The 14,748-nt window shown below is 49.3% G+C and overlaps 1 long non-coding RNA gene across 1 annotated transcript; it reads right to left on the reverse strand.

The window, feature by feature from the left end:
• Positions 1–463: 463 nt before the first annotated feature.
• Positions 464–4,561, reverse strand: LOC132693792 (uncharacterized). Its single transcript, XR_009616962.3, has 2 exons — positions 3,335–4,561; positions 464–800 (listed from the first exon to the last, which is right to left on the reverse strand). It is a non-coding gene; the product is annotated as an uncharacterized LOC132693792 (long non-coding RNA).
• Between the last annotated feature and the right edge of the window lie 10,187 nt (positions 4,562–14,748).

Genomic DNA, 14,748 nt, shown 5'->3' on the forward strand with positions numbered 1-14,748 from the left:
TGACTGAGCCACCCAGGTGCGTGCCCCCACAGCACATTTCTTTTTTAGTGCTAAATAATATTCTGTTCTCTGGATGCACCACAGTGTGCATCATCTACTAAAAGACATCTTTGTTGCTTCCAGAGCGCCTGGGTGGCTCAGTCGGTTAAGCATCCGACTTCGGCTCAGGTCATGATCTCGCAGTTCGTGGGTTCGAGCCCCGCGTCGGGGTCTGTGCTGACAGCTCGGAGCCCGGAGCCTGCTTCGGATTCTGTGTCTCCCCCTCTCTCTGCCCCTCCCCCGCTTGTGCTCTATCTCTGTCTCTCAAAAATGAATACATGTAAAAAAAATTTTTTTTTCTTAAAAAAGACATCTTGGTTGCTTCCAACTTTTGGCAATTATGAAGAAAGCTGCTATGAACATCCGTGGGCAGAATTTGGTTTGGACAAAAGTTTTTACTTTTACTGTTTTTTTTATTTGTTTGTTTTGTTTTTTAAGCCTGGAGATGGAGGTGGTTGTTTGGAGGCTGGCCTGAGAGCCATGTAGCAGAGAGGTCAGGGCTAGATGGGGTCCTCTAGGACTAGAAGGAGGAGGACGACGACGACGACTAATCCAGCACTTCTGTTCCTAGCATCAGTCTGGCACAGAGGTCTGGTGAACCAGGGTCACTAGCAATTTCACGCGTGCTGCCTGATTAGTTAAGCTCCAATAACGGCCCTCATTGCAAACCAGTAGACGCCGGGTGCTGTGACAGGTGCTTTATCCATGGCGGTGTCCAAAACAGTGTTCTTAGAGTTTTTGGTCTTTTTACCTTCACACAACTGCAAGGAATGTATTTTATCATACAAATGCACTCACGTAAATGAAACAGGTGACCCCAAATACTCTAATATCTTCTAATCTAGATCTTTTTTTTTTGAAAAAATTTTAATGTTTATTTATTTTTGAGAGTGAGAGAGAGAGAGAGACAGAGTGCGAGCAGGGCAGGGGGCAGAAAGAGATGGAGACAGAGAATCCGAAGCAGGCTCCAGGCTCTGAGCTGTCAGCACAGAGCCCGATGCAGGACTCGAACTCACAAACTGCCAGATGGTGACCTGAGCTGAAATCAGACGCTTAACCGACTGAGCCACCCAGGCGCCCCGATTTCATTTTTTTTTAATGCCTGTCATGACATTGACTTCCTGGCACGACATGGAATTCTATTGACAGTGCAGCTTTGGGCAAGCCCCTGAACCTCTGTGAGCCACCAGGCGGGCCTTAAAATGTTGTTCTGAGTGGTAAGTGAGATAAGGTCTGTGAAAAGTTTAACACCAGATCTTTAACATTGATAAGGGCCCAAACCAGGGTTGAACCTGGAGCCAGGTTCTCCTTCCCACAATTCCGAGCTGCTTCTCTGAGAAGCCAAACTTGCCGGGTGTGGCTTCCCAAGGCTGTGCTACTGGTTACAGCTCAGTCATTTGGGTAGAGGCCAGGTTCGCCACTCCTGGAAAATGTAAGAAGCTGTCCTCATGCTCTCCTGCACCAGTGACAATCTTCTCTCTCCCTCTCCATTGCTCAATTTATTTTATTTTGTGCCATTTGTAAGTGATCTCTACACTCATCATGAGGCTCGAACCCACAGCCCCGAGACCAAGGGCCACCTGCTTCACCGACTGAGCCAGCCAGCGTTCCTCCATTGTCCACTTTAACTCAACGTCCACTTGCCGGGCACGAACTGGACACCTGGCTATTCCCTCTTTCTCTTCCCCAGCCTGGAACTCTCCAGAACTGCCCGGTGCCCTCCTTACCTCATTCAGATTGCTCCTAAAATGTCACCTCCACAGAACCATCCCTAAATCCCTGATCCAAACGAGAATCACTCTCCCTGTCTAGGGTAACCCCTTTTCCCTGCTTTAGTTTTCTTCATGGTTTGTTACTACCTGACAAATTATACACCATGTTGGCTTATCCATTAACTCTTCATCTTCACTAAAACATAAACTCCAGGAGAGCAGGAACTTGGAGGGTTGGTTCCCTGCTCTATGCCCAATACCTAGAACAGCGGGGTACAGAGTAGGTGCTCAATGGATGTTTGCCGAATCAACAAAGGACACTAGGCCAAAGCTGGGGAGGTGGGCTGATGAAACAACGGGGGCCATGGGGAGCTGTGTGGGTGGATCTTGTGACAAATACACTCAGCCAAGTACAAACCGAGTGCCTGGAAGCACAGAGGAGGCAGAAATCAACTCTTAACTCTGGATCAGGGAGGGGGCTGAGGGACCGCAGAGGTTGGGCAGAACCTCAAAGATGTAGCTATACGGAGAGAGAGTGTCTGTGTAGAGGCAAAGGCAAGGACAAAGTCAGGGTAGAAATGTGCGTTGGGCAGAGACCAATCTGCGGGGGCAGTAGCTGTGGGTTCAGGGATGATGGGCAGGTGGGAAGAGGCTAGAGCAGGATGTAGAGGGCTTTGAATGCCAGGCTGAAAAGTTTGGCATTTATAACTCTCTGACAGTGTCCTAAGAAGATCCATCCATCTATCTATATCTATATATCTATATCTACACACATATGTGGAGCACATTTATATATGCACACACCATGAGAACCTATTAGAACATAAAATTCAGGGGCACTGGGTGGCTCAGTCGGTTGAGCAACTGACTTTGGTCTTGCCTCAGGTCATGATCCCAGAGTCACAGGATCGAACCCTCAGTTGGGCTCAGCGCTGAGCACGAAGCCTGCTAAAGATTCTGTCTCCCTCTCTCTGCCCCCTTCCCCTGCTCACATGCTCTCTCTCTCTTTCAAAAAAAAAAAAAATCAATAATATTTATAGATATGTAAAATTTTAAATTAAATTTAAAAATTAAATAAATTAAATATTCAATATTGAATTAACTATAAATTAAAATTAAATATACAACGCAAAATAATATATACTTTTTTATTTTTTTATATATAATTTTGGGATTTTTAAATTGTTTTTTATGTAATCTCTACCCTCTAATGTGGGGCTAGGACTAGGATCCCAAGATCAAGAGTCAAGGGTCGCATGCTCTACTGACTGAGACACTATATATATATATAATATATATACACACTTGTGTATAGTGTATATATATTTATATACATATAGTTACATATGTACTTTATATAAATACTTTATATATATACTTTATATATATACTTTATATATATATATATATATATATATATATATATATATATATATATTTAAAAATTATGTTTTAATAAATTCCCACGGTTCACAGTTCGGGCATGAAAGACTTTAGGATGAAGATCTCCCTCCAGTTCCTGCCCTTCCCCGCCTCATCCCCTCCCCAAGGAAGTCCCGCAGAAGTAATCAATGTCACTGTACTTTGTGTTGTCCCAGCAAATGCGCGTTTGCACCAGGCCGCGCTTGCGAAGCGGCTGTGTGGGGTGTGGACGGGTTCCTGCCTCGGGTCCAACAGTAGGACGCCCGGCCTCCTTCACCGCTGCCAGGTGGCCCTTCCCCCTTCTGCAGCCCGGAAGCTCTGCGTGCTCCACCCTCTGACAGGTAGATTTGCTTGAGCCCGCCCACTCCGGTCGCTTGAGCCAATCGAACACGACATGCAAATCGAGTCTCATAGCGCTACAACCAATGGTGGCGGAGGTGCAACAACGGGTTCCCCCGGGCTCCCCTTCTGACTCTGCGCAAAGTCTGTAAAAATTCCTTTCAGGGGCAAAAAGAAGTTGGCAAATGCGGGAGCTGGAGAAATGAGGACGGGGACGTGAAGGGAATGCTGAGGTGGGAGGACACTGAAGCTTGAAGGACTGCTGGAGGTCATCCCGCCTGGCCCCCGGGCTGACCCTCTCCCTCCCTCCGCGCCCGCCCTGCCAGGTGCTCACACCGTCTCTGGTGAAGTCACTACCGGCAGGCGCCCGCCAGGCTGAAGTGAAAACCGGATGTGTCTTCTGCAGAAACCGACCCGAGGTCTGGGCGTGGGGCGAAAACCCCAGAGAGAATCCGAAGCAGCCTCAAATCCTGCCTCTACCACTTGTTAGCTGTGTGACTTTGGGCAATCGGCGCCCCCTTACTAAGGCCTCGGTTTTGCCACCTGGAAAATGGGAATAATAACACTACCCTCCTAGCTCCGATGCTGGGATGGATGGGCTAGTCAGATGAAAACGCCACAGACTTCGATCTCTGCAAGCTACAGTACTTGATAATTAAAAGGCGATCACTTTGAAGTTAGATACACCAGGTGACCCGTTCCCGTTCTATTTGTGGTGTGATCTTAGGCAGATCACTTTACCTCTCTGACTTTTGCTTTCTTCAACTCTTAAGTAAAACATTTCAGTGGCTGTTGTTGGGATTCAATGTGTCAAGGTTTATAGGGCACTTGGCACAGGGCCAAGCCACATGTGCCTAGAACCGTAGGTCCTCCTGGAACCTCAGTCTCATCGTCTGTATTCCGGATACAACAATAATGTCTTCCCTGCCTGCCCCACAGGATAGTCATGAGCCTTAAATGTCTTGCGACACAGTTTATAAATAGGAAAACATTATACCAATGTTAATTAGTGATATGCAAGGCAGTCAGCGCACTGGAAAGAGCGTGATGTTGGCCCTGACTCTGCCTTTTATTTTCTGTGTGACCTTGGACATGTTATTTTTTTTCTGTCCAAGGGTCAATTTCCTCTCTTGTAATATACCAAGTATATAGGGCCATTGTGGACATTGATAAAATGGTGTGTGGAAAATGCCTCCTTTAATGCCTCCTGACAAATTTTAATAAACAGTACCTATTATTACCAGCAAGTTTTTCTTTAAATATCCCTAGATTCTATTTCCAGAACAGAGGGATTGAGAGAGAAGGGCAAGAGCAAGACTTGCTTCTCACTGTACATCCTCCCATATCTTTTGACTTGTATTATGGGAACGTGTTATTTTTCTAAGACGTAAAATTTAAATTAAAAATGGAAATACAATTAATTATGCAACTATAATAAGTAATAAAAATCAAAACAATAAAATTTAAAACTAATTTTATATTTATTACTTTCAATTTTTATAGTTTATTTATTTATTTTAAAAAATTTCAATCTTTATTTGTTTTTGAGAGAGAGACAGAGTATGAGCAGGGGAGGAGCAGAGAGAGGGGGAGACACAGAATCTGAAGGAGGTTCCAGGCTCTGAGCTGGCAGCACAGAGCCCGAAGCAGGGCTTGAACTGATGAACTGTGAGATCATGACCTGAGCTGAAGTCGGACGCTCCAAGGGCCAGATGCTTAACCGACTGAGCCACCCAGGCACCCCTAAAACTAATGTTTAATCTCATGGGTAGAGAGGCCTCGTCCGGGGTAAGAAGCAGCCCAAATTCAAAGAATAGCCTTGTGTCCACAAATGCCAGAGTTTACCACGGAGAGGCAGAGTCCTGCTTTTTTTCTAAGATCAATGGGAAAATTTCCAAACCCCAACAGGGGGTCACCTCTGCAAGGACTGACCACCCATCGGTGTAAACATTCTCGAAGCCACTGTGAAGTCATTTTCTATGGAAGGAGATGACCGGGACTAGGAAGACTGGGCTGGATTTCTCTCAACATCAGAGGTATTCAGGACTCAGGGTGAGTCACTCCTGCCCAGAGGGCTTGCCCTCCAACCCCAATAAGGATGAACACCTCATTCCGCAGTATTAGTGTTCCCCCGGCCCCAAGGCCTTACATGGGTATCAGCGAGCCATGGGCCGTCCAGCCAACCCACCCCCAGGTTCCTCCAACTGTCCTGAGATGCCTCTGGTCTTGGACAGCCTTTCTGTTCTTCCTCGTCTGGAGGCCAAGTCCTGAACTGACCGACACCACTCTAGTCTGGAAGCTCCCATTCAGCTGGAGGAAGGCAGGAAGGAAGAACACCAAGGCCCAAGGCCACCTTCCCTCCAGTGTCCGCTGTTACATCTTTACTGTGTATGGCAGTGACCTTGCAGTTCAGATTCTGTTTCTCAGACTGTTCGTCAAGGCAGCAGAGAGGGCACAGACTTTTACCTGCTTCCCCGTGGTAGGGACGCGTGCCACTTTCGCTCACATCTCATTGGCCAGAAGCAGTCGTGGGCCCCGACCCAGTGAAAGGGTGTGGGCTGGTGCTGGGGAGTGACTGGAATATTCAGTGAATGTTGCTCTGTCTGCCACAATCTTTCTGCTCAGCCTTTAGGCCAATAGTAATTAACTTAAGAAAAAAAATTAAAAAAAATTTTTTTTTAATGTTTACTTATTTTTGAGACAGAGAGAGACAGAGCATGAACGGGGGAGGGTCAGACAGAGGGAGACACAGAATCTGAAACAGGCTCCAGGCTCTGAGCTGTCAGCACAGAGTCCGACGCGGGGCTCGAACTCATGGACCACGAGATCATGCCTGAGCCGAGGTCGGCTGCTTAACCAACTGAGCCTCCCAGGCACCCCTTTTTTCTATTTTTTTTTTTAATTTTTTTTTTTAGAAAAAATTTTTAACGTTTATTTATTTTTGAGGCAGAGAGAAACACAGAGCATGAGTGGGGGAGGGGCAGAGAGAGCGAGAGGGAGACACAGAATCCGAAGCGGGCTCCAGGCTCCGAGCTGTCCACGCAGAGCCCGATGTGGGGCTCGAACCCGTGAACCGTGAGATCATGGCCTGAGCCGAAGTCGGACGCTTAAGACTGAGCCACCAAGGCGTCCCCAACATTAATTAACTTTAGAGCCAGGGGACATTAGGGTGGGAGGGACCCCGGGAGTCATCTCATCCAGCGACTTCTGAAAGTAGAAACATATCAGAACCTTTGGGTCGATGTCAAAAATGCAGAGTCCTTGGTTCTACCCCAGAACTACTGCCTCAGAACAGTCAAAGGTGGTGCCAGGGAATCTACATTGTTAACAAGCTTACCGGGGAATTCTACAGTCTCCGTGTGGGGTGACGCACGGTGGACAGGAGCACCCTCTCTGATCACACAGGCTTCCAAGAAATGGCCCCCCCGCCTGAGTCGCTGCAAGGAGGCCTCACAGAACAGTCCGCAAAGCTGGGGTTTCTGCAAAGAGGTAGGAAATGTGGTTGGGAGTGCTCTCTGGCTCCTGCACACCCCACGGAACTGAAAGCAGGGTCTCGAAGAGATGTGGGCACATCCCTTTTTATAGCCGCGAGATTCACATTAGCCAAAAAGGTGGAAGCCGTCCAGTGCCTTAAAGACGAAGGACATTCTGACCCAGGCGATAGCACAGATGAACCTGGAAGACAGATGTTCCACTTGGTGAACTACGCCACTCACAAGGGAACAAACACTCTATGATTCCACTTACGTGAGGTACTTCGACGAGTCGACTTCGGAGAGACAGGAAATGAGATGCCGCCTGCCAGGGGTTACAGGGCAGGGCAAATGGGGCGTCAGTGTTCAAAGGGGACAGAGTTTGTTTTGCAGGTGGAAGAAAGTTCTGGAGATGGACGGTGGTGACGGCTGTACACAGCATGAACGTGCTTAAGGCCGCAGAACTATTCATTGAAGATGGTTAAAATGGTAAATTTTAGGTTATGTGTATTTCACCACCATTAAAAATTAACTAATTAGGGGCGCCCGGGTGGCTCTGTCTGTTAAGCATCTAAATTGGGCTCGGGTTGGGGGCACCTGGATGGCTCAGTCAGTTGAGCGTCCGACTTCGGCTCAGGTCACGATCTCGCGGTCTGTGAGTTCGAGCCCCACGTCGGGCTCTGTGCTGACAGCTCAGAGCCTGGAGCCTGCTTGGGATTCTGTGTCTCCCTCTCTCTCCGCCCCTCTGTTGGCACTCTGTCTCTCTTTCTCTCTCAAAAATAAATAAACATTAAAAATTTTTAAATTAATTACAAAGAGTGGTCCTTTAAAAAATTTTTTTTCAATTGCTTATTTATTTTTGAGAGAGAGGGAGAGAGGGTGAACAGGCGAGGGGCAGAGAGAGACACACAGAATCCGAAGCAGGCTCCAGGCTCCGAGCTGTCAGCACAGAGCCCGATGCGGGGCTCGAACCCTCAAACTGTGAGATCATGACCTGAGCCAAAGTCAGATGCTTAACCGACTGAGCCACCCAGGTGCCCCAAAGTGACAGCTTCATTTCAAACCCTAGCTCTGCCACTCCTGAGCTGTATCAACTTGGGCAAGTTTCTTTGCCTTTCTGTGTGTCAGTTTCTTCACTTATAAAAATGAAAATAGTAGGGGGCACATGGGTGGCTCAGTCGGTCAAGCGTCCAACTTCAGCTCAGATCATGATCTCACAGTTGGTGAGTTCGAGCCCCGCGTCGGGCTCTGTGCTGACGGCGCAGAGCCTGCTTGGGATTCTCTCTCTCCCTCTCTCTCTCTCTGCCCCTCCCCTGCTCTCTCTCTCTCTCTGTCACAAAATAAACTTAAAAAATAAAATGAAATGAAAACAGTAACGGCACCCAGGCCAGTAGAAGTCTGGCGAGGTTTCGATGCCTCCAGTAACGCACTCAGAACAGTGGCTAGAGCCAAATATGCTCTCACCAGTGTTGCCTCGTATTATTTTCATACTAGTCACTTGGAGCCAGAAAAAGACACTAACGAGCCCTTCTCCTCTAGCTTCTCAGTCTCTTTCCCTAAGTTCCAGCAACCTAAAGAGACGGAACTGTCCCTGCGCGAAGGCACAGAGTGGGCTCGTGGAAAAGATGGGTGTCACAGCCACGCAGGGCGAGGCTTCCACTCAGCCCCTCCAAAAGTGCCGCTGTGCAACTTCGGGCCGGTTCACTTACCTCCCTGTGCCAGCATTTCCTCATCCAAGAAACGGGTGAACTACTCCACCTCCCAGGTAGACGTGAGGATTCAGAGAAAGAACGGAAGCGCGTGGGTCCGGCCCCCCGCAGGCAGCCCACACACATCCGTCCCTTCCTTGTGCCACTGAGCCACAGCCAGGGGCCAGCGCAGCGTGTGCCCTCAGTCCCCAGGCTGTGGCTGCTTTGCAAAGGACCCGAGGAGCGTAGTCGCCGAGGACCGCTGCTTCGGTCCATGTGACCAGGATGAGGGTCATTAACGAAAGGCCACCAGCCCTCCGAGGTGTTGGGAAGAGCTTCTGCCTTCCTTTCAGGGCCTCAGATGGGGGTCAAGACATGCTCAGGGCGATAAAGAGGACACAAACACAAAACCAAAGTGTTACCTCTGAGATGAAAATACATTGCTAAACACTAACCTCAAGGACTGATGTACAGAAACCACATGTCGGGGATGCTCTGGAATGTCACAAGCTCTGGTGGTTTGAGAGAGGCAGGCTGGGCTGGGGTCCAGGAAGCAGGACCAGGACTACCACCCCCCACCCACCCCCCCACCACCCCACCCCCGAGGCAGCCCTGCTGGGTACCCTGGCACCTTCACGTCCAGGGTTCCATGATTTCTCACACCCCACCTCCCACGGCCTGAGCCATCCATACGCCCGCCCCCTGTGGCCACCCACTGGCCGTTCCTGTCTCTGCTGCCTCCTCTGTGGGGCCCTTCCATCCACCTGGAGGACCCTTGCCGCCCCCCCCCCCCCCTTAGCCTCACGAACCTCGACTCATCCTTCAAAGCTGTGTTTAGACACGACCTCAGCTGGGAACCCTTGGCTGAGCCCACCCCCCCCCCCCCCCAGACCCTCGTAACCCCTACGGTCTTGCCTATCACTACAATTCTACGAGGAATATCGGGTATCGGTGTCCTTGCTTCTCATCCCTAAGCTGCAAACCCTTGTATACCGTTAAGGATGTGGATTTGGAGCCAGACTGCCCTGGTTTGAATCCGGCTTCCCAGCTGTGTGACCTTGGGGGAATGAATGAATCTCCTATACTTCAGTATCCCCCCCCCCCCCCCCAAGATAGGGACGGTAACAGCGTCTGCCTTATGGGGATTCTGTCAGTTGCTGAGTATGTCTATCTCAATTATACATTCTGGAACGGGGGAAATAACCACGGGATGGGTTTGGGGGACCCGTTTGGCCAAGTGTCAGACAGACCTGAGCTGACGCTCCTTTGATCGCCCGATCTCTCCAAAAGCCCTTGCTCCGACCCGGCGGGGCCATCGTGATATTCTGGGTCTCTCATAGTTCATGTCAGTTCAGAGTCAGAAAAGTCTGATTATGTCCTTTCCCTAATGCACAGTCACCCAGATAAAAGGCTGGAGTGCCCTTGGGGAAGAGTGGGAGAAAGAGTTAGAAAGTAACTTGTTGTTTTTTTTTTTTTAATCGGTCCCTCTTTTCTCCCTCTTTTTTCACTGAGCCCCCTTTGAAATTCTCGGGCTTGTTACTTTATTTCTTTTTTACTTTCCATTCGATACATGTGTGCCATGCCCATTTTTCTTTTGAGTCCTAAATTGGCTAAATTTCTTTTCCTGCCAGAGAAATGGCAAGCCCAATTTTAACCGTCTCGTGTGGCTTTTTTTTTTTTTTTACATTGATCTTTTCTGTTAATTTTTTAAATTTAAATTCCAGTGTAGTTAACATCCAGTGTTATATGAGTTTCAGTCGTGTAATGTAGTGATTCAACACTTCCAAACAATACTCGGTGCTCAGCAGGATAAGTGTACTCTTAACCCCCTTCACCTCTTTCACCCACCTCCCACCCACCTCCCTTCTGGTACCCATCAGTTTGTTTCTATAGCTCAGAGTCTGTATTTCAGTCTGTCTCTCTTTCTCTTTGTTTCGGTCCTTAAATTCCACACGAGTGAAATCATTTGTCTTTCTCTGACTTCTTTCACTTAGCATTACGTTCTCTAGCTCCATCCATGTCTTTGCAAATGGCAAGATTTCATTCTTTTTCGTGGCTAAGTAATATTCCGTTGCATAGATATACCGCGTCTTCTTTGTTCATCTATCAACGGACACTTGGGCTGCTTCCATAGTTTGGCTCTTGTAAATAATGCTGCTATAAGCACGGGGGTGAAGACTTTATGCTTTCCTCCTTCCTTGGTTCCCATTCGCCTTCCCCAAACACGCATGAATCTTGTAAAGTTTCTTTTAAGGATTTCTTGCATGGGTTTTGATTTTCAAAACTGAAATCTCGCTCTGCTTACTGCTTTGAGATCTGCCTCTCTGCACTGCTGCTATGGACGTCTTCTTATTCTTTGTCAATGCTCCAGCGTCCCTAGCATGGATCTGTGACATTTTGTCACCAGCTCTTGGTAGTACTGACCTTTCTAATAATCTGTGATGGGTGTCAGGTGGTATCTCACTGTTTTCATCACTGTTAACGGCCGTCTTCCCCGCTGGATTGTGAGCCTATGAGGGTGCCAGTTCCACGCAGAAGGCACGTCTGTGTCCTTAACATTCTGCTCAGTGCCTGCCACACCAGGTATTTCAATCTGTACCTTCAAAGGGATGAACGAATTAGTCTCGAGAGCCCCGCTCCTGAGGTCGAGTTTGACTCCTGGGGAGGAGAGGCACAGCCACGAGTGAGCAAAAAACGGAAGAGCTGATTCGCTAAAGCCTCAGAAAGACACCGGCCGGGGCGCCTGGGTGGCTCAGTCGGTTAAGCGTCCCACTCTTGGTGTCGGCTCGGGTCATGATCTCGCGGTCCGTGAGTTCCAGCCCCCCATCGGGCTGTGCTCTGACAGTGCAGAGCCTGCTTGGGATTCTCTGTCTCTCCCCTCTGCCCACCCCCCCCACTGTCTCTGCCCCTCCCCCGCTCGTACTCTCTGTCTCTCTCAAAATAAATAAATAGACTTAAAAAGAAGAAAAAGAAGAAGAAGGCCAAGGGGAGTTCCCTAGGGACTTCCAGACACAGCTGGAGGGAATGTAAAGGAGGGGATGTTCCCACAGAGCCAGGGAGAGCCACTGGGTTGCAGACGGGTGTCTGTGTTCATCTAGAAAAAAAGGGCTGCGCTGAGATATGGGAAAACCCTGGCAGGGGCTGCCAGGCAGAATCCCCGGAGGCAGAGACTTGAATATCAAAGGGGAACAAAATTCCTGCTGCCAGGTGGTTGGACCAAACGGACCTTGCTCACATGTTATTTTAGTGACGATTATTAGAATTTCTGATAAAATGAGAGCCACGTGCCTCTGAACTATCCCGACCAAAGTCTCCCGGTGGGGTTTGCACAGAACCACTGGCTGGCAAGGGTCTGAGGGATGCTTTTCTGCCGGCAGCCTCAGCTTCCTCATCTGTACGGTGGGGACAATGACGGTGCCCATCTCACTGCCCAGCATGTAGAAAGCACTCGGCAAACACCGGCGTTGACTGACTTTCTCACGGGCTTGGGACTAATGAGGGCCAGGGCATGGTCAGGGAGAGGCAGCCGGGCCTTCCTATGGCCTCCCTTTTCTGGTTCCCGGAAGACTCTCTTGTGACTTGGGTCTCTACATACCCTCATTCAGTCAGTCAACAAACTCCTAAAGCAGCATCGAGGACACAGCCCCTACCCTCAAGGGGTCTGCAGGCACTGAGGTGAGGCTGTGATGAAGGAAAGACAGACCCCCACCCCCCCCCCCCCCCCCGCACACACATCCTCTCCTTGCTATCCCTTCCAGCTCTGTTTGAGCCTTGCTTTTTTCCCTACAAAATGAGACTCACAGGGTTGTTTTCATGTTCAAGGGAGAAAAGGGATTGATGGGAAAGAACTTTCTAGACTCCCAAGTGCATCTAAACAGATGGCCAGGACTATATTAGGAAAGCGGAGACCCACTCATGGAGTGATGCTAATGGTCAGTGGGTTCCAGGGCAACGTAAAAACCTCCGGTTTTAAGAAGTTTTCAAATAAAGGAATGATGCCTTTAGCCCATCCTTTGAGTAGGAAGAGACATGGGGGCAGTTGGTAGGGGAGGGATGGGCTGAAATTTGGTTGCTTACCTTGCTTTCTAGACGGCCAGGACCTGAGCTACGGGAGGGTGGGGCACAGAAGCAGATGAAATCCAATGGCCGTCTTCCCCTCACCTAGCCGCCCAGAGGTCAAGGTGCTGAAGGGGTGGGGACACCAAGCTCAAAGTCTCACTTCCTGGGGTGGCTCAGTGGGTTAAGCGCCCGACTTCGGCTCAGGTCATGATCTCATGGTTTGTGGGTTTGAGCCCCGTGTTGGGTTCTGTGCCTGAATCCTGCTTCGGGTTCTGTGTCTCCCTCTCTCTCTGCCCCTCCCCTGCTCGGGCTCTGTCTCTCTGTCTCTCTGTCTCTCTCTCAAAAATAAATAAACATTAAAAAAATTTTTTTTACATCTTGCTGCTTCAGCAAGGGGACAGTATTGGTTAGGGGGCAAGCAATGTTGCTGTAACAGTGTGGAAAATATCGTTGCTTCAATGACACAGAGACAAGTTTCTCCCTCACGTGACAGTCCAGGGAGGTGGTCCAGAGCTGGCGTGGCAACTCCCCAGGGCTGGGCGCCCAGGCTCCTTCCATTTTGTAGCTGTCTTCCCTCTTATCCACGTGCCTTCTGCCGCAAAACTGCAATTCACTTGTCATTCCAGGCAGAGGGAGAAGAGAAAGAGAGAAAGGGCTGACACATTCCTCTCCTATTAAGGACATGGGGTGGCCAGCCTCCAAGATTGTCCCCGATGATCCCTGCCCTGCCCCTACCCCCCATATTCGTGCCCCCGTGTTGTCCCTTCCCACACTGAACAGGGATGACTGCATGACCGATAGGGTATTTGGGAAAAGACCGAGTGTGACTTCTGAGGCTAGGTCATAAAAGACATTGGAGCTTCCACCTTGCTCTCTCTTGGGTCACGCGCTCTGGGGGAAGCCAGCCGCCATGTCATGAGAACACTCATGCCCTGTGGAGAGGTCCATACAGTGAGCAGAGGCCTCCCACCAGCGGCCAGCGTGAACCTGCCCGCCACGTGAAGCAGCCACCTTGGAAGCGGACCTCCCGGCCACAGCCCAGCCTTCAGATAATCGCAGACCCAGCGGACATCTTGACAACAACTTCGTGAGAGATGCTGAGCCAGAACCACCCAGCTAAGCCCTTCCTCAACCCCTGACCCACTGGAACTGGGTGGGACCCTAAATGCCTATGTTTGTTTTACGCTGCTAAGTTGTGGGAAATCTGTTACTCGACACTGGGTAACTCACACAGGTCACCCTCAGAAGGCACGCTCATCAGAGTCGTTCACATCTATTGGCCTCAACCCAGCCACATGACCACGTGTAGCTGCAAGGGAGTCTGGGAAATGCGGTCTTCGGTTGGGCGGCTAGGTGCCGGGCTAAAACTTCAATGACTCGGGTCCTCAACTCAATCACATCTGCAAAGTCCCTTTTGCCAGATAAGGTAATATAACCACAGGTTCCAGGGATTAGGATGTGGACACCTTCGGGGGCCATTATCCTGTCCGCCACAACTCAGTAGCTTGTACGTGCATGTTCACAGCAGCTTTATCCATAGTAGCCAAAACAAAAAAAAATGGCCAAATATCCTTCTAATGGATGAATGGTTCCGAAAACTATAGTACATCCACACCATGGACTACTACTTGGCAATAAAAAGAAATGAGCCATAAATACACGCAACTCGGTTACACCTCAGGAAAATTAGTCTGAGTGGAAAAAAAAAATTTCAAGAGGTTACGCGTCGTGTCACTCCATTTACACGACGCCCGTGAGCGAACATCGTTACAGAGGTGGGGCCCAGAAGCTACAAGGGGGCAGCGAGGGTCGCTATATATAACGACGCATCTCATGGTGGTTAAGTGTCTTGATTACGGTGGTGGTTACATGAAGCTCCCCACGTGATAAAAGTGTGTAAAGCTCCCCACGCACCAGCACACGAGTGCACGTATCACTGGTAAAATCCAGATAAGCTCTGTGGATCCCACTCATGTTGATTTCCTGGTTTTGATGTTGTACGATAGTTAGGCAAGA

Source organism: Panthera onca, chromosome B4 (assembly GCF_046562875.1).
Source record: "Panthera onca isolate mPanOnc1 chromosome B4, mPanOnc1 haplotype 2, whole genome shotgun sequence".
Taxonomy (NCBI): domain Eukaryota; kingdom Metazoa; phylum Chordata; class Mammalia; order Carnivora; family Felidae; genus Panthera; species Panthera onca.